We start from the raw sequence: 21696 nt of genomic DNA on the forward strand, positions 1-21696 counted from the left end.
GGTGTTGGAGAAGACTCTTGAGACTTGAAGACTCCTTGGACTGCAAGGAGAACCAACCAGTCCATCCTAAAGTAGATCAGTCCTGGGTGTTCATTGGAAGGACTAATGCTAAAGCTAAAACTCCAATACTCTGGCCACCTCATGCGAAGAGTTGACTCATTGGAAAAGACTCTGATGCTGGGAGGGATTGGGGGCAGGAGGAGAAGGGGATGACAGAGAATGAGATGGCTGGATGGCATCACTGGCTCGATGGACATGAGTTTGAGTGAACTCCAGGAGTTGGTGATGGACAGGGAGGCCTGGCATGCTGCAATTCATGGTGTCACAAAGAGTCAAACATGACTAAGTGACAGAGCTGAATTGAACTGATGCCATTCAAAGGACAGATATGATTTTGATATATATTATTTGGTAGGAACTAGGTTTTATTTAAATTTCAGCAGAAAGAATTTCTAAGAATAGATGTATAAATTATGAAATTCACTATTGACTGTATACATTAAATATTCATGAAATTATTTATCTTGACTCTATAATTTCAGTGTAGGTATACAAGTTTCATCAATTTTAAATATCACAAAATTTAAAAATTATGTGATTTATGTAAAAAAAATGTAACTATAACAATGATGAATGTTAATTAGACTTACTGTCTAGTTATTGCTATGTTGTATATCTAAAACCAATATAATTTATATATCAATTATGTATTGATAAAAAATTTAAGCATGTGCTTTCAAATATATGAAAATTATATGGTTGATAAGACACAATTTGAAATATTTTACAGATCCCAGAAATAGATAGTAATAATAGATTGGCATTCTAAGTAAGTCTAAATCTTCATTGCAGAATACTTCTGCCCCAAGAAACATCTAAATAAACTGTTGCTTACAGATGTAAGTATTTGTTCTTTCACAGTCTTCATTCAATGCACCGCTGCTTGGGTTATATATTATGCAGTTCTTTGGATTTACAGTGTGAAATAAAGGAAGTCTGTAATGAAGAAGAAATTATTAGTATATGGGAAAAGGAATGATCAAATCCAAGGATAAACAAAAAGAACAGAAAAAGTTTTGATGCCAGAAACTTACAGATCTTGGGAGAGAGTAGAATTGTCCTCCCACAACCAGGCATGATGTTCTTCACTGTAAGAAAGTCCAATCCAGTAAAAACTGGAACTGAACTTCATAAAATCCTGCTTGGAAACAGAGACCAACATATTAACCTATTTCAAATCTACTCTAGGAAACATGTACTTTTAAGAAGCCCAGTTTCCAGTATCAGATTCAGTTTTTCAATTCTATCACATTGTTACAAAAAAGTAATTGTGGTTTCAGACCATAAATATTAAATCATTATAACTAAGCTCAAACACATCTTTCTTAACCAAAATAGGAACCATAACAATTAATACGTTTTTGCCATCGATAATCAACTTTTTATTCCTGTAGTGTAAAAGTCCATACTTAGGGATTTGACAAACTCTTGGAAAGCATTTTCTGCCTCCTGTTGTTTGTGGAAGCATTTTCCCTGCAAAAATTCATGGAGATGCTTGAAGAAGTGGTAGTTGATTGGCAAGAAATCAAGTGAATATGGCAGATGAGGCAAAACTTTGTAGCCCAATTTGTTCAACTTTTGAAGTGTTTGTTTTGCAACCTGCAGCCAGGCATTTTCATGGAAAAGAATTGGGTCCTATCTGTTGATCTATGCCAGCTGCAGGCATTGCAGTTTTTTCTTATTAATTTGCTGAGCACACTTCTCAGATGTAATGGTTTCACTGGGATTCAGAAAGCTGTAGTGGATCCAACCAGCAGCAAACCACCAAACAGTGACCATGACCTGTTTTTGGTCCAAGTTTGGCTTTGGGAAATGCTTTGGAGCTTCTTCTCGGTCCAGCCACTGAGCTGGTCATCACCAGTTGTATAAAATCCACTTTTCATCACACATCACAATCCACTTGAGAAATGGTTTGCTGTTGAATAGAATAAGGGAAGAAGACACTTCAAAATAATGATTTTTTTTTTTAAATTTGCTGTCAGTTCCTGAGACACCCACTTTTAGAGCTTTTACACATTTCTAATTTGCTTCAAATGCCAAATGATCACAGAATGGTTAATGCTGAGTTCTTGGAAAACTCCTTGTGTAGTTGTAAGAGGATCAGCTTTGATGACCCGCTCAATTGGCCGTTGTCAACTTCTGATGGTCGGCCACGGCACTCTTCATCTTCAAGGTGCTTGTCTCCTTTACAAAACTTCTTGAATCACCACTGCACTGTACTTTTGTTAACAGTTCCGGGGCCAAATGCATTGTTGACGTTGCAAGTTGTCTCCACTGCTTTATAACCCATTTTGAACTTGAATTTAAAAATTGCTTAAATTTGCTTTTTGTCTAACATAGTTTCTATAGCCTAAAATAAATATAAAATAAACAGCAAGTGATGTCATTAGCAAAAAAATATAAAGTGAGAAATGCATAATAAACGGTATATAACATAATCACATTTATTTAAGAATGTTTTCCAATATCCAACAGCAATTTTCAACCAAGCAAAACCACAATTACTTTTGCACCAAACTAATACAAACTAAAATCATTTTTAACTTCTAATTTAGGAGATGTAGTCAGTCACTTGCCTCTTGTTTCTCATTCATCAAGTCCATTTCTGGAGGAAAAAATACCACAAAGTCTCACTTCTTAAAGGAATGAAAAATGTCATATGGATGTTAGAGTTTTTATGGAACATTTCCTTCATAGGGGACCATCAGTCAAATCTGATCCCAATAGCACACTGAGGGATAGATCTTAGCACAGGTTCTACGGGGAGCTAGAGAACTTTTACTAAAGAACTAATTGTTTTATAATATTTTACATATACATTTCACATTACACCCAAGAGTGATAACAAAAGCTATATAATTACAAAATAAATTAGAAATTCAATTAAAGAGCTAAAAATAGGTTATTTTTTGCTAAATTAGGTTATTTTTATTTCTACTTTGAATTATCTTTAAAACTTTATCTGTACTTTATCTGTCAACACTCCTATAATGTAAATCTTTGAGAAATTTTGGGTTGATTTTGTAATGGTTTCAAAGTATAGGATATTAGTTCAAATATAATCATCTACTTGTTATCTGATTAAAGACTTGAATCAAAGTATTCAGCTTACTTAGATAATATATTTCCTACGCCAAAGAAAATGTAGAAAATCAAAATTAAATACTTGCCGGTTCATTTCTGTTTTGTATCTGAAGTAGACTGGAATTATGAGAAACACAAAAATCCCTACTGTCTTTCCATGTTTTTACTTCATTAGAGATGAAATAACAGTTGCATTGGTAGCCAATCCATTTTTCTTGGCAAGAATAGCAGCCAGATTCTAGAAGAAATGATAAAACACTACTGGATGACATTGGAGGTTAGGCCCTCAGGGCCAGTGCACTGGGAGGACCCTGAAGGATGAGATGGGGAGGGAGGTAGGAGGGGGGTTCAGGGTGGGGAACACATGTACACTCATGACTGATTTATGTGAATGTATGGCAAAAAAAAACACTACAATATTGTAAAGTAATTAGCCTCCAGTTAAAATAAATAAATTTTTTTTTTAAATGATTCCTACATGTCTCTTATGGTGTGGCCAAAAAATATAAATAAATAAAAATTTTAAAATAAATCAGCAACCAAAAAAAATCATTTGTTACTTATTAATCTTTTCCACAAATATTCTTTGAGAATTTACTGCATACACCACAGTTCAAGGAATATTAATTTGAACAACTCAGACATGACCCTTTTTCCTCATAGAAATTATATTCTAGAGATAGGGGTAGAATTATATAAATTGCCTTCATTTATGAACTATATTTAGTGATAATTTGGGTAAGTATACAAAGAAATTCAGTATGTTCAAATACAGTGTAGCAGGTGGTAGGATGGGGGGCAGTGATAAGAACCTTTTTTGAGAAAGCGACCCAAAGTTGATCTCTGCTGTGTAATTAAAAGTAGACTATGCTGGCATTCTGTTTTGTCATTTTCTTTGTCCATTTGTCTTTTGCATCTATGCTAAATTGTGACTGCTCTTATGCCTCAGGGTGAGTATTGCTTTTGATCAAAGGCAACATTTACATAAATCACAGCAAAATGAAAGCAAATTTTTGGTATAAAAAAAAAAGAGAGAGAGAAAGTAAATTAGATGAAAAAGATATGTAAAGAAGGAAACAAAAATTTTAGCACATTTCCTGAGTCACAAAAGAATTCTGAGGACTTCCGTGGTGGTATAGTGTTTAAGACTTTGTGCTTTAAATGCAAAGTTTCTGATCACTGGATAGGAAACTACGATGCCATATGCCGCATGATGCAGTCAGAAGATTTAAAAAAAAATAATTCTGGATACTTTATTTTCAAAATGAAAATAAAAGAATAATTAGCTTGATATTGGACCATTCAGTTTACTAGTGATAATGTCTTCAACAACACTCAAATCCTTGTCAAATGAATGGTGCTGAAATTTTAGAGTAGAATGGTGATTACCAGGGGATGGGATGTGGGATAAATGGATTTGTTGAAAGGTTCATGGGAATTCCTTGGTGATCCAGTGGTTAAGATTCCAAACTTTCTCTGTCTGGACTCTGGTTCAATTCCTGGTCAAGAAACTATGATCCCACAAGCCACCTTTTGTGGCCAATACAAAAAAAAAAAAAAAGGTATATACTTCTCCAGTTAGAAAATGAATAAGTTCTGGGAATCTTCTATGTACCATTGTAACTAAGGTTAACAATACCATATTACTTACTTGTGAGTTGCCACAGGAGTAGTTCTTGAATGTTCTCACCATGAATAGCAATGATAGTTGTGTGACATAATGGTGCTGTTAGTGAATGCTTTGGGATAATAATATTGTAATAATAAGCATACCAAATCAGCACATTGTACACAAAACTTGTTGCTAAGTTGTGTCTGACTCTTTTGTGACCCCATGGAGTGTAGTGGCCAGGTTCCTCTGACCACTGGATTTCCCAGGCAAGAATACTGGAGTGGGTTGCCATTTCCTTCTCCAGGACATCTTCCCCACCCAGGAATTGAACCCATGTCTCCAACATTGTAGGAGGAATTCTTTACTGCTGAGCCATCGGGGAATCCCCACACATTAAATTTATGCAGCATCCTTTATCAATTGTATCTCAATAAAGTTGGAAAAATGCTCAGGGGAAAAAAATGATACAAGTGAAGAGATATATGAACACAGAAGACAACTTGGAGAGCATTTGAGTATAAAATTACATTTAGAAACTAGGACTTTTGTTGGGTGATAGAGTGAGAAACAAGAGTACAATGGGTTGAAGAGTAAATAAAAGATCTTCTAGTTCCAAAAACAAAAAAAAACTAGGACTTTGAGCTGACTTTCACTGATTAAGTAGGGTTTAGAATTGCATTAATCTCCATGTTACTTTCTAAATTATGGAAGAAGCAGAGGTAAAGGTAAAGAGATACAGAAGTATAGGCTATCAACAAACACAAGCAGGTAATTAGAATTAGCTAGAATATTTACTGCAACTTATTTTTTGCCATTTTTTATTTGCAATTTATTTTTGTTATAGTATTTACTGTAATTTTTGTGTTTATTTTTACATGATCACTCACATTGAAAAATATGTCATTTCAATATAATAATTTTCTTATATAATTATTTAATTACATAAATATGTAATTATTTAATTACATAAATAGTATATAATGTATTTAATACATTCTTATTAAATACATTTAATACATGTATTTAATACATTCTTAAATGAACAATGAAATGGGACTATCCTACAATTACTATATCAATCGATATGACTGTGTAATATTCTATCAAGCTTATGTGTGAGAAAACCAAGAAACCATTTATTTCCTTCTCTGCTGCCAAGTCACTTCAGTCGTGTCCGACTCAGTGCAATCCCATAGATGGCAGCCCACCAGGCTCCCCGGTCCCTGGGATTCTCCAGGCAAGAACACTGGAGTGGGTTGCCATTTCCTTCTCCAATGCATGAAAGTGAAAAGTGAAAGTGAAGCCGCTCAGTCGTGTCCGACTCTTAGCGACCCCATGGACTGCAGCCGACCAGGCTCCTCCGTCCATGGGATTTTCCAGGCAAGAGTACTGGAGTGGGGTGCCATTGCCTTCTCCATTTCCTTCTCTACCAACACAAAAATTTTCCAAAGTGTGAAACCAACCTTCACTGAGGTCTGTGGAGGGTCCAAGCTGAACACTTTGTATAGTAAGTGCTGTAAGAAATGATAAGAAATTTACTTTGTCAGATAAACATTTATGAAATAACAAAATATTTTTGTTCAGTACCAAATCAGCACATTGTCCCTGTCTGACTCTTTGCGACCCCATGGACTACAGCACACCAGGCTCCTCTGTCCTCCACTCTCTCTGGGACTCTGCTCAAATTCATGTCCACTGATTCAGTGATGCTCTCTAACCGTCTCATCCTCTGCCACCCCCTTCTCCTTTTGCCTTCAGTCTTTTCCAGCATCAGAATCGTTTACATGTTATCAAAATGAAACTTTTCTTATAAGATAGCTTCATCACAATTTTGATTTTTTTTATATAGCCTTGACTATAAAAACTTACAAGTTTTCAACAAAACTCCCAAAGTTACCATCAACAAAAGGCATATTACTCCTAAAACCCCAGAAATCAACCTCCATGGAGTGGTCTGAAAACCTGTAAAGAAAGAAAGATAGGGTAATGATTTAAAGAACAAACACGGGAATTCTTAAAAGCAGAAAACAGTGAGAGGATCCAAAAAGTGCTTTGGCTTGATAATCCAATCATTTTGCCAGAAAAATGCTGGAAAATGAAGATATTCCATTCAGAACTCCACTTGTTACCAACATTTTTATATAATGTACTTTATTCTTCAGTGAGATTATCCATACATTTCCTCTTTATCCTATTTCAGTATTTACCTTTAATTTTTTAATTTGGCAAAGAAGCTTAAAGATCTGTAGTAACAAGAGATCAACAGGCACCAAGTTCTGGTTAATGGGCTGATATAACGAATTTATTTTCACAGAAACAACAGCAACAAAATCACAAGATAGAATGTATGACTCCCATTAAGTAGATCAGAAAACTTACTGTCCATTAATAAGGTTATTTTTCTCAAGGTTCAAAGCTATTAAGTACCCAAGTCAGAATTCAGATGAAAGCTTTTCTCAACCCAGAGTCTTTCATTTAATATATTCTATCATTGTCACAAAACTATTACAATACTTGGGAGTGTTCAGTTCAGTTCAGTTCAGTCGCTCGGTTGTCTGAGTCTTTGAGACCCCATAGATTGCAGCATGCCAGGCTTCCCTTGGGAGCATGCCCTTCTGCTAATCTCAACATATTCACTGCTCTAAGAAATGTCAAGCTGCTGATAGCTTTGTAGAGGCTGTACTAGGAAGAGAAGACATGGGAGTACTCTGGACCTGGTGTAGTGAGAGGCTCCACAATCAACGTACAGGTAATACCTTGAGCGCTTGACTTTATTTCCACAATACGTTAATTTATGACACATAGCATTCATTTTTACGGGAACCATTTTTCATATATACTACATTTTCTCATGCCAAAAAATGCTTGCTTACAAGACCTTCCCCCTAAAATAATCTAGCATCAGGAGATTCTGCATTAACATGAGTGCACCCCAAAGTGCGGTGTCTTGAATAACAGTGCAATGTGTCAAAATGTTAATCTGGATGATTCTGGGGTGCCATAACACAAATGGTAAATTTTAAAAAGCACTTTCAAGCATTGAGTTGTTAACATTTAGCATTTTCTGTTTAAGTTCAAGCTAGAATTATACTGTTTACATTTTTTCCTTGTAAATTCGGATTGCAATCAGAATTTAGAGCTATCCTTGTCAGAATCGACTCCTTAAATCTGTTGACAAAACTTCACAAAGTCATTGCTAAGTTACAGAATGAAGAATCAGAAAAGTGAAATTGAAGTAAAAAGTGCTGAAACATGGGAAGCCGAAAACTGCATCCTTTTTATTAAAGCCTTCCCTGAAATCAGCCATGCTCATGAGATATCTTTCCTGGCTGTTTTCATTTTTTTCATGTTATGACTTGGGATGCACATACCTGCCATGTGAGATGTTGTCCAATGTCAATGAAGGTAAGACACGAGGGATGCTGATTCCGAGAAATGAGATTAGATCTAGAAGCTAAGCTGGAAGCTAAGGAACCCGAAAGTTATAAAGAAATCCTTTAAAAAAATAAAAAATAAAAAAAAATAAAACAACTGTGTATCAAAGTGTGTTTAAATCTTCTGCCGATGAGACATGGATGTGTAGTATGAAAAGAGGCAGTAAAATCATTGTCTTCTAAAATGCTTCAGGAACCACAATACAGGAAATTCTCACTGAACTTGCATAATGCAGACCCTTTGACTATCACAAAATAAAGTGAGAGGAAAAAAATTTGTCTAATGTTTGAACATCAAAGTGATCTAAAAAATTACTTGGAAAATGGAATATATGGACAAACCAAAGGTAAATTTACTTAGTGTAAAAAAGCTGACACTGAATTTTCCTTTTTTAATAAGGAGAAATATTTATTATTTGCTTTGTGTCAAATATAGATTAAATCAAGAGGGATATATTAGCTTATTTTTATCCCTGGATATGACTTAATAATAAAGATAAATAAATATGCTTGTTTTACCAATGAGAAAAGTAAGGTACAGTAAAGCTAAAGTACTAAACCAAGTTTGCTTATGTTTGAAACCCTGGTAGTCTTTCTCTATAGCACGCATGACCTGTATTTTAAATCAAGCCTATCTCTCTGGGTCTGTAAGTTGTGTTGATTTTCATTTATTATTTTTAATACAGAGTGATTAGAACTTTTCATCTCTCATTTTGTGCTTTTGATCTCTGCCACTTTAACCCAAGTATGGAAGGCAAAGATATAAAAGGTAGAATCAGAAGACTTCCCTTGATACTAGCATTGAAAATTTCTTTTAATAACAGACTCTTTATTTTTACTAATATGTTAATTATTATAATCATTTATTGTGTATCTAATTCAGATAAGAGACTGATAATTCAAGTCCCATATTTTTGTGCTCAGAAGCATAACCTTAATAGTAGGAATTTCAGATGGGGGCAGATAGGAAGATTAAGAGCCAATAACAGAGACCTTGATCTACAGTTAAGTGTCTGGAAATATAATCAACCATTCATCCACATAGAAAATAAATTCTCAAATTTTTTTTGTTATTTATGTAGTTTATTTTTAAGCATTATAATATTAGTATATTACATAAAATGAATCCCAGTCCCTGCAGCCCCATGACACAAAAATTCATATATTTATTTTTGTTTATGCAACTTTGGGCACCTTGCATTTTGAATACATGATGTCAGAATCAGCATTCAACCTCAGGCTCCAAAACAATTTTATTTTATGGTAAGAGAATAATCACATGACTCCTCTGTTTTTTTGCCTATTCATTTATAGAGTTTGAATTACCATCAAACTGCATTCATCATAGAGCTTGAGCTGTCAGAACATAAATGCTTAAGGCAACGCTTCCTTCTCAAATTACTAGCAGTATCATCTCAAGATGTCTGAATTCAATGAAACTTTGTGGATAAAGCACTGAGTCCAATAGTGTAGAGTCAGTACAGGTTTTGAATGTACCCATAGAAAGATCTTTACTCTTAAAATTATTGACTCTAAGATAATTCTATATGTTATTTCAGAGATGTGAAAATAACTATATCATTTTTAAATGGACAATAGAAAAGAGTTAAAATTATTACAATTCAGCTTAAGTTGTTAAATCAGCAATGGACAAGATTGAAATTTTACCCTATATTAAAGCTAGATATGGGCTTCCCTTGTGGCTCAACTGATAAAGAATCTGCCTGCAATGTAGGAGACCTGAGTTCAATCCCGGGGTTGGGAAGATCCCCCGGGGAAGAGAAAGGATACCCACTCCAGTATTCTGGCCTAGAGAATTCCATGGACTGTATAGACATTAGAATTATGATTGCCTTTTTTTATCTGTATGATTGCCTCTTTTATCTTTAATCACCTAAAGTGCAAAACATGAACCCAATCTGTTTTTGACATATCACCAGGTAAAAATATTAAATACATGCATTTTAGTCATGATTATGATCATTTCATTTTAACAGATATATGGGTGTCTTTATTTTAATGTTTCATAGTGAGATAGTTTTATTCATTGTAAATTTTCCTAAGAGCTTTTTTCTTTAATTTTTGTTTGCAGAATAATTGCTTTACAATGTTGTCCTAAGAGTTTTATACACTTTTTCTGAAAACTTAGCTTTTATGTTATTTGTATAGTTTTTTAAGTCACCTTATTTCAGTTTTATGATGAGCATTTTAGTTATTTAAATATTTATCTATTAATTTGGCTGCAACTGATCTTAGTTGTAGTTTGTGAGATTGTAGTATGTGGGGTCTTCCATCTTCATTGGTGCATATGTGATCTAGTTCCCTGATTAAGTATTGAACCCGGGCACTCTGCATTGGAACTTGGAGTCTTACTCACTGGACCACCAGGGAAATTCCTATAATGAATATTTGAGAGTATAAGCAATAACCAGATAATTCGCTTAAAATTCCATTCAATGTCTAACAATCAGATTAAGTGTTCAACTTAATTGTGTAGAATATCTCAATGTCTATCAAAGAAAGTGATGTGATACCTGCCTTGAGAAAATATTGATTCATATCTACTTTCTAACTGAAATACATGGGAATTCTGATGATCTGCAGATAAGATAACACCTGAATCTTCCCAACCCACTCTGGAACAGAACTATTTCACAGAGGAGGAATTGACAACGTCAGAAGGAAATGAAGAAAGAAATCATAATAAGATTAAAATTTGAGTATAGTCTTGTAGGATAAATAGAATAGACTTGGAAATGTGGAAGTGTGGTTACTATAAAGTGAGAAATAGTTAATAGAACTGCCTCATATCAATAAGACAGAAAAGAGTTCAACATATTTTCTCATCTTTTTAAAATAAAAGATGATATTCATACTGAAAAGTAATAAAATCATAATGTTTATTACTTATTAGTGGTAACACCCTTGTAACTACCACATCAGTCAAGAAATAGAACATTTCCAGGATATTCAATGTTTTGCTCATTTAGCTTTCTAATTCCTACCCCCTTTCTCCTTCCAAATATCTCTACCACCTTGACCTCTAACACTGTAGTTTTTCTTGTTTTTAAAATGTGTATAACCAGAATAATATAAAAATTTTGATGTCTAGTTTATTTTGGTCACATCCTTGTGAGAGTGATCCAAGAATTCCTCTCCGTCTTATTGACCCTAACTAAACTAGATGCTTGGGCTTCTTTGGATTGGAGGAGGAAATGGCAACCCACTCCAGAATTCTTGCCTGGAGAATCCCAGGGATGGGGGAGCCTGGTGGGCTGCCATCTACGGGATCGCACAGAGTCGGACACGACTGAAGCAACTTAGCAGCAGCAGCAGCGGGGCTTCTCTGGTAGCTATGCTGGTAAAGAATCTGCCTGCAATGCAGGAGACCCCAATTTGATTCCTGGGTCGGGAAGATCCTCTGGAGAAGGGATAGGCTACCCACTTCAGTATTCTCGGACTTCCCTGGTGGCTCAGAGGGTAAAGAATCTGCTTGCATGCAGGAGACCTGGTTTTGATTCCTGGGTTAGGAAGATCCCCTGGAGGAGGGCATGGCAACCCACTCCAGTATGCTTGCCTAGAGAGTCCCCATGGACAGAGGAGCCTGGTGGGCTACAGCCCTTGGGGTCACAAAGAGTTAGACATGACTGAGTGATTAAACATAGCACAGCACAAGCTAGATGTTTCAGTTCAGTTCAGTTCAGCCACTCAGTTGTGTCCGACTCTGCAATCCCATGGACTGTAGCACGCCAGGCCTTCCTGTCCACCACCAACTCCCAGAGTTTACTCAAACTCATGTCCATTGAGTCAGTGATGCCATCCAACTATCTCATCCTCTGTCATCCCCTTCTCCTCCTACCTTCAATGTCAGTGAGGGCTTCCCAAGTGGTGCTTATGGTAAAGAACCTGTGTGCCAATGCAGGAGACTTAAGAGACACAGATTTGCTCCCTGGGTAGGGAAGATCCCCTGGAAAAGGGAATGGTAACACACTCCAGTATTCTTGCCTAGAGAATCCCATGGACAGAGGAGCCTGGCCGGCTACAGTCCATAGGGTCGCTAAGAGTCAGCTGAAGTTCAGTTAACAGCTGAAGTTACTAAGCATTCATGCTTGCAAGCTAGATGCAAATTACTACTGTGGCCCACAGATAAGACACATGGATTGACTGAAATCCATGGGGGCCCAGGTGTGATACTGTATCCACTTGGATGCTGAGGTGGAGTCAACTCTACCCAAAACAAAATGGCTAGCAATGATGATCTATAGGAAATTTTAAAATGCTGAACTTCTAGAATGACCTTTAGGAAAGTAGTGATGCCTATTAATAATGTTTCATGTTTGTCTTTGCTTTGTTTTGCTATTTTCTCAAGTTTACTCTTTCTGAATGAATCTTCCACTGATCTACATGTACAAGTTTACTTTGAAGCACAATGAAAAGATGAGAATAATCTTTTTGTGTACCTATTGTAGTCAACTAAAGTACATATTTAGGGGGGTTGTGTTTAGAAATCTTCAAGTCTAAATTCAGCAAGAAAGAATGTTTATAATAGAGGCACAATGAGTTCCCTGAGCTTTGATCTGTAAACATTGAGTGCATCCACCATCTCTGAATTTACTGTTTCTGATGTGGAATGAACCTCTTGTTAAGAATATAGAAGAATTTGCTTTAGTGAAAGAGTTATTAATAGTAGTGTAGCTGAGATATAAGGAGGACAGGAAAGTGAGAATAGTTAGTGTTAACACAAAGAGAATAAGCATACTGACTTCTGTTAACTCTCTTTTTTTTTCACTTTTTATTTTGAAATTAACATAAATTGACAGGAAAAATACACAGTACTGGGATCTCCCTTGTAATAATTTACATAACTAAAGCACAACATCAAAACCAAGATACTAACATTAGTTCAATCGATAGCTCTTATTTAGGTTTCACATGCATATGTGTGTGTGTGTGTGTATATATATATATATATATATATATATATATATCCATATATATACAAATATATGTGTGTGCTCAGTCACTAAGTCATGTCCAACTCTTTGTAACCCTATGGATTGTAGCCCGCCAGGATCCTCTGTCCACGGGATTTTTCTGGCAAGAATACTGAGGTGGGTTGCCATTTCCTTCTCCAGGGGATCTTCCCATCCAGGGATTAAACACACATCTCCTGCATCTCCAGTAGGCAGATTCTTTACCACTGAGCCACCTGGGAAGCCCCATATGTGCATTTAGTTTTATATGATTTTATCACATATGTAAATTCATGTAAGCACCATCACATAATCTGTTTTTGTATTCTATAAAATAATTATCACCAATTATTTTATTACTCTGAAGTGATATTATTAAAGACAAGATAAATAACTGAAACCTTGTTTATCAATTTTCATTTTAATGAACTGGTTTAGTACGGGAGAATGTTAACACTTACTGTAGTGTTGAGTATGTATGTTTTATATAGCTTAAGTAGATAGATTATATTTAATCCTAGGGAAGTATTTTGGTATTTCACAAGTTTACTGATGAAGAAATTTATTAATACACTAGAAATTCTGTATGAAATACCTTCTTTAGGGTGAAGATCACACAAGTATACCTAGCAATAGGAAATCATTTAAACTTCTCCCACCTCTGAATCGGAGAAGGCAATGGCACCCCACTCCAGTACTCTTGCCTGGAAAATCCCATGGGCATTGGAGCCTGGTGGGTTGCAGTCCATGGAGTCACTAGGAGTTGGATACAACTGAGCGACTTCACTTTCACTTTTCACTTTCATGCATTGGAGAAGGAAATGGCAACCCACTCCAGTGTTCTTGCCTGGAGAATCCCAGGGATGGGGGAGCCTGGTGGGCTGCCATCTATGGGGTCGCACAGAGTTGGACACGACTGAAGCGACTTAGCAGCAGCACCTCTGAATAGGGCTTCCCTGGTGGCTCAGAGGGTAAAGCATCTGCCTGCAACGCAGGATACCCGGGTTCAATCCCTGGGTCAGGAAGATCCCCTGGAGAAGGAAATGGCAACCCACTCCAGTACTCTTGCGTGGAGAATCCCATGGAGGGAGGAGGCTGATAGGCTACAGTCCAGGGGGTCGCAAAGAGTCAGACACGACTGAGTGACTTCATTACAGTTAAAGATCCTGACATCACTTAAAATTGAGTAGCTGGCCTCTTACTGGTCATTCAGTTCCACTGAAGAAAGTTTTGTAAGAATTAATTGGGGTTGTTTTTTAACAGGTCTTACTCTGGCTTTCTCTAAGAAGTAGAGATGATCACCTCGGGGCTTCAATCAAGTGAGAAATATTTGATATTGGTGAGAATATGATTTTCAGATTTTATTCAACATATTATTTTAATTTGATCTCTGACATGTTACCCACTATCTTTATATTATTGGTTTTGGATACCGCATAGTTATTTTTACAAGTATGGTATCATTTTACATTTGCAATTTTACCTGACAGTTACAAATATAATCATAAATATTGACCAGACATATTACACAAGCAAATGTCCCTTTTTGCATGAAGTTAAAAGTAGCAGGGGTGCTGGTGGTGCTCAGCCCTGTTCAGTTCTTTGAGACTCCATAGACTGTGTCCCGCCACACTCCTCTATCCATGGAATTTTCCATGAAGAATACTGCAGTGAGCTGCCGTTTCCTCCTCCAGGTGACCTTTGCAACCCAGGGATTGAACTCACATCCCTTGCATCTTCTGCATTGACAGGTGGCTTCTTTACCACTGCACCCACCAGGGAAGCCCTAGCAAGAGTACTGCTTCCCATCAAAAGACATAAAAAGGACAAATGAACAAGAAAACCACAGCAGCAACCAATTCTGCATCTGGTTCAGGTATAACTTAGATTCAAAAAAGAAATAAAACAATGTGAAAATTTTGGACATATCTAGATCTTTCTCAGCACTTGACTCTGCCTGATAGCCATTTTATAAAGTGAGATGTCGACAGAGAAAAAAAGCATTCAAATAATAATGATCTAACAGCTAACATATATTTTGGATAAAACATTGGCACTCTCTGATTGTGTGGAGTTAGGAGAGGTTTATAAAACCAGAATGATGAGAACATACAATTTGTTTCAAAATTTCTTAACATCAGCCCTTAAAGCAGGGATCCCCAGCCTCTGGGATCTAATGCCTGGTACAGCTGATTTAATAATAACAGATAAAGTGCACAATGAATGCAATGAGCTGGAATCATCCCCAAACCATCTCCCCCAACTCAGTCTGTGGAAAAGCTGTCTTCCATGAAACCAGTAACTGGTGCCAACAAGATTGGGGACCTCTGTCTTGATGTTCGTCTCTTCTAATTGATAAATTTCATCACCTGAGACTTAAGCAGTGTAAAAGCTTCACAAAAGAGCTGCAGAGAGCTTGCTTTTTGGCTGCAGCTGTGGCTTGTTGCCCCCCACGCAGCTGAAAACAGTGCCTCTGTGGTGAGCTGTTGGAGAGCCTTTGGGTTCTCACTAAACAAACTGGTCACTTTTTGAGATGGAAAGCTCAAGTATTTTTTACTAAGTATCATGAAAATGGCACTGAACCTCTTTGTTGGCCTTTAGGCCAAGCTTTTCTACACTGAAAAGCTCTACAGTCAGAATCTGTTGATGAAATGGGCATAAAGAAAAAGAAAGGGGAAATAAAAGGATTTTCTAAGAATAATAAGATGTATCAGTACCCAAACATGAGATGATTCATCAATAAAAATCTGTCAGTTTCAAGAATTCAACTTTTAACTTTTATGCAAAGCACTCAACCAGCAGTGATTATCAATTTATACATTACCAAGCTCCATTAGCCTGCAATGAATCTTGGGAAAAAAGGATTCACATAAAAGATTATTGTTAAAATTTTATAATTTATTCCTTAATTCTTTAGTTGACAGGTGGTCTATAATTTATTATAGTTAACATACTTAATAATTATCTGTAAGATAGTAAGCTATTTTGGTGTTTATGCCAGCTTCATGTTAGATATTTTGCATAATTTACCTTTATAATCTTCATTTACCCTGTTATTATTAGCATTATTTCTTAAATTTCATAGCTGAAGACATAGTATTATCAAAGAAATAAGCTCCAAGTCAACTAACTAGCAATGGCTGAGCCAAGTCTCAGTAAGTTCTGTCGATCTGTAAAGGATAAAACGTGGAGAGTCACTTTGCATACTAATAGGAGAATATATGCTATTTTGCTTCAGTTACCCTGGTAACTTTGAGCCTTTATTTGATTTTAGATACATAAATAACCACAGATGTTTTGGATACTACTACATATGCAAGTATGTAAATACTTACATAGTAATTAATATTACATAATAATTACATTGTAATTCTATATTTGCATACTTATACAGTATATACACTACATGCATCCTTGACTATGAAATATCTGATTGTTCTCATGGAGGTAAAACCCAGATTTGGACAAATAATTAAACCAGGCTATTATGATAATTTTTGTATAACCTAAGAGTAGTTTTTAAAGTCTCAGGAAGCTTTTAGTTATATGCTTTGTCTCCTGGTTTCTCTATTTTCATGCCTTCTGCCTAGGAAACACAATTCAATTTTTAGAAATATCTGTCTATATATGTGAATTTCATGATAATTTCATACATAAAATAAATTCACTTGAAGAGGATATTGGCACCAAGATGGATGGTCCTTTTTAGAATTTATCTGTATTTCTTTGAAGTTAGATTTCATGGGGGGAAAAGAGATTTTACCTTGTTCCCTCCTTCTACTATTTGTGTGTTTGTGTGTTTATATGTGAGCATGGGTGTGGGTGTATATGTTGTAAGAGAGGTGAAAATCTTTGACCAAAATGGTGTAAATGCAAAGATAGAAGTAAGCTTTATAATTTGACTGTAGCAGTTACAGAATATTTCCTGTTCACTACCTGTGGATGTCATGTTTACAACATTTCAACAGGCACTAGGGGTAGAATGATGTGAATATATATTTTAAGATCTTTGTTTACTAGAAAGGTTAGAGAATTATAGCACATTTTATCAACAACATCAGAAAGGTAAATATAAGAATTAGGTACTATAAGTCTGCTTCACGACATAAAGTAGAAAATATGACTTACGACTTCATTGAGAAAAACTTTATTATATTAAGGAATTTGTATCCTGTTCCCTTAGGATAGTCAAAAAATTTATATCATATATATAAAGTTCTATAATGTACTTATTTAATATTATTTTTTCTTGGTTATAGACTCCTTCAGAGAATTTAAAACTAAAAAAAAAAGGAACAGAAATGGCCTGTATTCTATTTACACATATACCTCCTATAGTTTCATTTTGCTTCATTGCACTTCACAGATATTGTGAGATTTTGGGTTTTTTGCTTTGTTTTGTTTTGTTACAGACCAACCACAATATTCCCTTAAGTCAAAGCCTAGTCCAGAGTAAGGCTCTAAATCTTTCAATTCCAAGAACACTGAAAAGGATGAGGAAGTTGCAGAAAAAAATTTTAAACTAGTAGAGATTAATTTAGGTTGAGGTTTGAGCAGTAGTCTCAAAAGTGGGCTTAAAATAAACCATGTTGTAAACAGATATGCTGTCATCCAGGCTTTGTTGTCCCACTTATAGAGGATTAATTGAGGTTTAAGGAAAGAAGCTCTCTCTATAACACATGAGTGCCAAGTGAAGGAGGGCTTCCCTAGTGGCTCAGACAGTAAAAAATCCATCTGCAATGAGGGAGACCTGGTTCAATCCCTAGGTCGGGAAGATCCCCTGGAGAAGAGAATGGCAACCCACTCCAGGATTCTTGCCTGGAGATTTCCATGGACAGAAGAGTCTGGCAGGCTACAGACCATGGGATTGCAAAGACCGAGCAACTTTCACTTTCCCTTTCTTCACAGCCAAGTGAAGCAACAAGTGCTGATGTAGAAACGAGGCAAGTTTTTCAGAAGATCTAGCTAAGATGATTAATAAGGTGACTACATTAAAAAACAGATTTTCAAAGTAGATGAAGCAAACTTATATTGGAAAAGGTGCCATTTATAGCTGGAGAGAAGTCAATGCCTGGTTTCAAAGTTTCAAAGGATAGGCTCACTCTCTTGTTAGGGGCTAACGCAGCTGATGACTTGAAGTAGAAGCCAGTGCTAATCTATCATTCTGAAAATTCTAGGGCCCTTTAGAATTATGCTGATTCTACTCTGCCTGTGCTTTATAAGTGGGACAGCAAAGCCTGGATGACAGCATATCTGTTTACAACATGGTTTATTTTAAGCCCACTTTTGAGACTACTGCTCAAAAAACAAGAACCCTTTCAAAATACTACTGCTCATTGTCAAGTCACCTGAGTCATGCAAGAGTCTGATGAAGATGTACAATGAGATTAATGTTTTCATGCCTGAAAACATACACAACATCCATTCTGCAGCCCAGAGTTCAAGAAATAATTTTGACTTTCAAGTCAGTATTTAAGAAATATATTTCATAAGGCTATGGCTGCCATAAATAGTGACTCCTCTTGATAGAGCTGAGCAAGGTAAATTAAAAACCTTCTGGAAAGGATTCACTATTTTAGATGCCATTAAGAACATTCATGATTAGCCAAAAGAGATAAAAATATCAACATTAATAGGAACTTAAAAGAAACTGGTTCCAATATTCATGGATGACTTTGGTTCAAGACTTCAGTGGAGGAAGTAATGGCAGATGTGGTGAAAATATCAAGAGACCTAGAATTAGAAGTAGAACATAGGGATGTAACTGAATGGCTGCAATCTCAGAATAAAACTTGAGTGGATGATTAGTTGCTTCTTATGGATGAGCAAAGAAAATATTTTCTTGAGATGACAGCTACTCCTGGTTAAGGTGCAGTGAAGATTGTTGAGATGACAACAAAGGATTTAGAACGCTATATAAGCTTCGTTTATAAAGCAGCTGAAGGTTTAGGGGAGATTGACTCCAATTTTGAAAGGAGTCCCACTATGGGTAAGAGGCTATCAAATACCATTGCATGCTACAGAGAAATTGTTTGTGAAAGGAAGAGTCAATTGATGTGGCAAATTTCACTGCTGTCTTATTTTAAGGAATAGCCACAGTCACTCCAACCTTCAGCAACCAAGACTGTTCTAACACTCAAAATTTATGACTTTCAATATTTACAATTTAGCAGATATATTTGAACTATCTTCTTATTCCAAGATTTTGCTTTTTTTCCTGAATCAAACCAATCTAGTGGGGAAAAAAATCATTTTCAGTTTAATTAAATCTTACAGAGAATCAGAATTCATAACATTATGGACATCACGGTTGGGCTATGTTTTATTAGCTCTGCACCTCCCTCATTGAAGAGCAACAGCAGATGTTCATCTTCAGTTTTTACATTTATATGTTGTCTAAATATATACATAGAATCAGGCAATAATTAGATTTATAAAAAATTGAATGTCTCTTAACTAACAGGTCAGAATCGACACACCTGTCTTAGTAGCATGGAAACTGGATCAGTGAGAATATCTAATGAGAACAAGACATACAGAATATAGAAAAATAGCAGCACAGAGTTAAATTAGAGGATAATACAAATGTAGATTGTTTTGCCTTCAAAACTAATTTCTAACTGATACTCATCAGATGATTCTTCTCTGCCCTTCTTCAAGGTGCTAAATATGAGGTGTCAAAAGTCAATAGCTTTGGAATTCTCTGGTGGGCCAATGGTGAAGATTCCACCTGCCAGTGAAGGCAACAAGGGTTTGATCCCTAGGTTGGGAAGAGTCCACATGCCTCAGGACAACTAACCCTTGAGCCACGACTACTAAGCCTGCCCATCCCAGAGCCCATACCTGAAACATCAGAGGCCACCACAGTGAAAAGTCTATGAACTGCAACTGGAGAGAAGCCCACACTTGCTGCAACTTGAGAAAAGCCTGCACACAGCAATGAAAGCCCAGGACGGCCATAAATAAACCAATGAATCAAAATAATCTCATTAAAATGTGAATTTTTTGAGAAGAATTTTTTTTTAAGTCAGTAGCCTCAAGTGTCTGATTCTGTTTCTTGTTAGATTTGTAAACTTGAGTAGGTTACAAAACCCCTTTAATATTCATTTCCATCATCTGAAAAGGTGAAACATAATTATAAGTAGTTTTTTAGAAATGCTGTCTGGATTCTGACATGACCCTGCCCTCTTGGTCAGACCTCAGTCATCAGCTCAGTGTGCTCCATGTGTATACAGGTGTCCTGGACAGTACAGAATATTTCCAAGCTCAGACTTGCTGATGCTCGACATTGCACTTAACACCTACAGTAGGCATGATATGATCATACAGTCCTGGTGATGAGACGAGTGGATGTGGAGCTTATCTGTTAAGAAAAAAATAAGAAGCTACTATTAAAAATAGTGGGAATTGAAGCAGTTCATCTGGTCAAGGAACAGACTATAAGGCATAAGGAGGAGAAGAGAACAAAAGTGAGGTTTACAAGCCTAGATGTGGTGATCGTTATCACTTGAACTGCGTCACTATCATTCCGACAAATATGACCACAGGAAATAGCACTGAGTTCAGAATCATAACAGCATTTACCAAGAGAGGAGGAGGTAAGAGCCAAACACACACACACACACAAACATGAGGATCATAAAGCATCAATTGATTAGAGCGTAAATACTAGACTTGTATTTTACATAAAAATTTTTAACCTGAATTTTCTTCTGATAGAGTCAATAAAAGTATTTTGTAGATGGAAATAATGAACAAGTAAAGACACAAAAGAATAACTCTGAAGCTGCTTATGGGCAAAGGTGTTAATACCGTACAGACATAATTGGGGGTTCCTGTTTATACACAACTTTGTAACAGGAATTGTTTCTCCCTAACTTCCTCCAAGTGATGAAGAACTAAAGAGCCTTATGATGAATGTGAAAGAGGAGAGTGAAAAAGTTGGCTTAAAGCTCAACATTCAGAAAACTAAGATCATGGCATCCAGTCCCATTACTTTATGGCAAATAGATGGGAAAACAGTGGAAACAGTGTCAGACTTTATTTTTAGGGGCTCCAAAATCACTGCATATGGTGATCGCAGCCATGAAATTAAAAGACACTTACTCCTTGGAAGGAAAGTTATGACCAACCTAGACAGCATATTAAAAAGCAGAGACATTACTTTGTCAACAAAGGTCCGTCTAGTCAAGGCTATAGTTTTTCCAGTAGTCATGTATGGATGTGAGTTGGACTATAAAGAAAGCTGAGTGCTGAAGAATTGATGCTTTTGAACTGTGGTGTTGGAGAAGACTCCTGAGAGTCCCTTGGACTGCAAGGAGATCCAACCAGTCCATCCTAAAGGAAATCAGTCCTGAATATTCATTGGAAGGACTGGATGCTGAAGCTGAAACTCCAATATTTTGGCCACCTGATGCAAAGAACTGACTCACTGGAAAAGACCCTGATTCTGGGAAAGATTGAAGGCAGGAGGAGAAGGGGTGACAGAGGATGAGATGGTTGGATGCCATCACCAACTCGATGGCCATGAGTT

At 36.3% G+C, this 21696-nt stretch overlaps 1 pseudogene; it reads right to left on the reverse strand.

The window, feature by feature from the left end:
• On the reverse strand, positions 1-8398 carry LOC133248128 (natural killer cells antigen CD94-like; annotated as a pseudogene).
• Between the last annotated feature and the right edge of the window lie 13298 nt (positions 8399-21696).

This window comes from Bos javanicus, chromosome 5 (assembly GCF_032452875.1).
Source record: "Bos javanicus breed banteng chromosome 5, ARS-OSU_banteng_1.0, whole genome shotgun sequence".
NCBI lineage: Eukaryota > Metazoa > Chordata > Mammalia > Artiodactyla > Bovidae > Bos > Bos javanicus.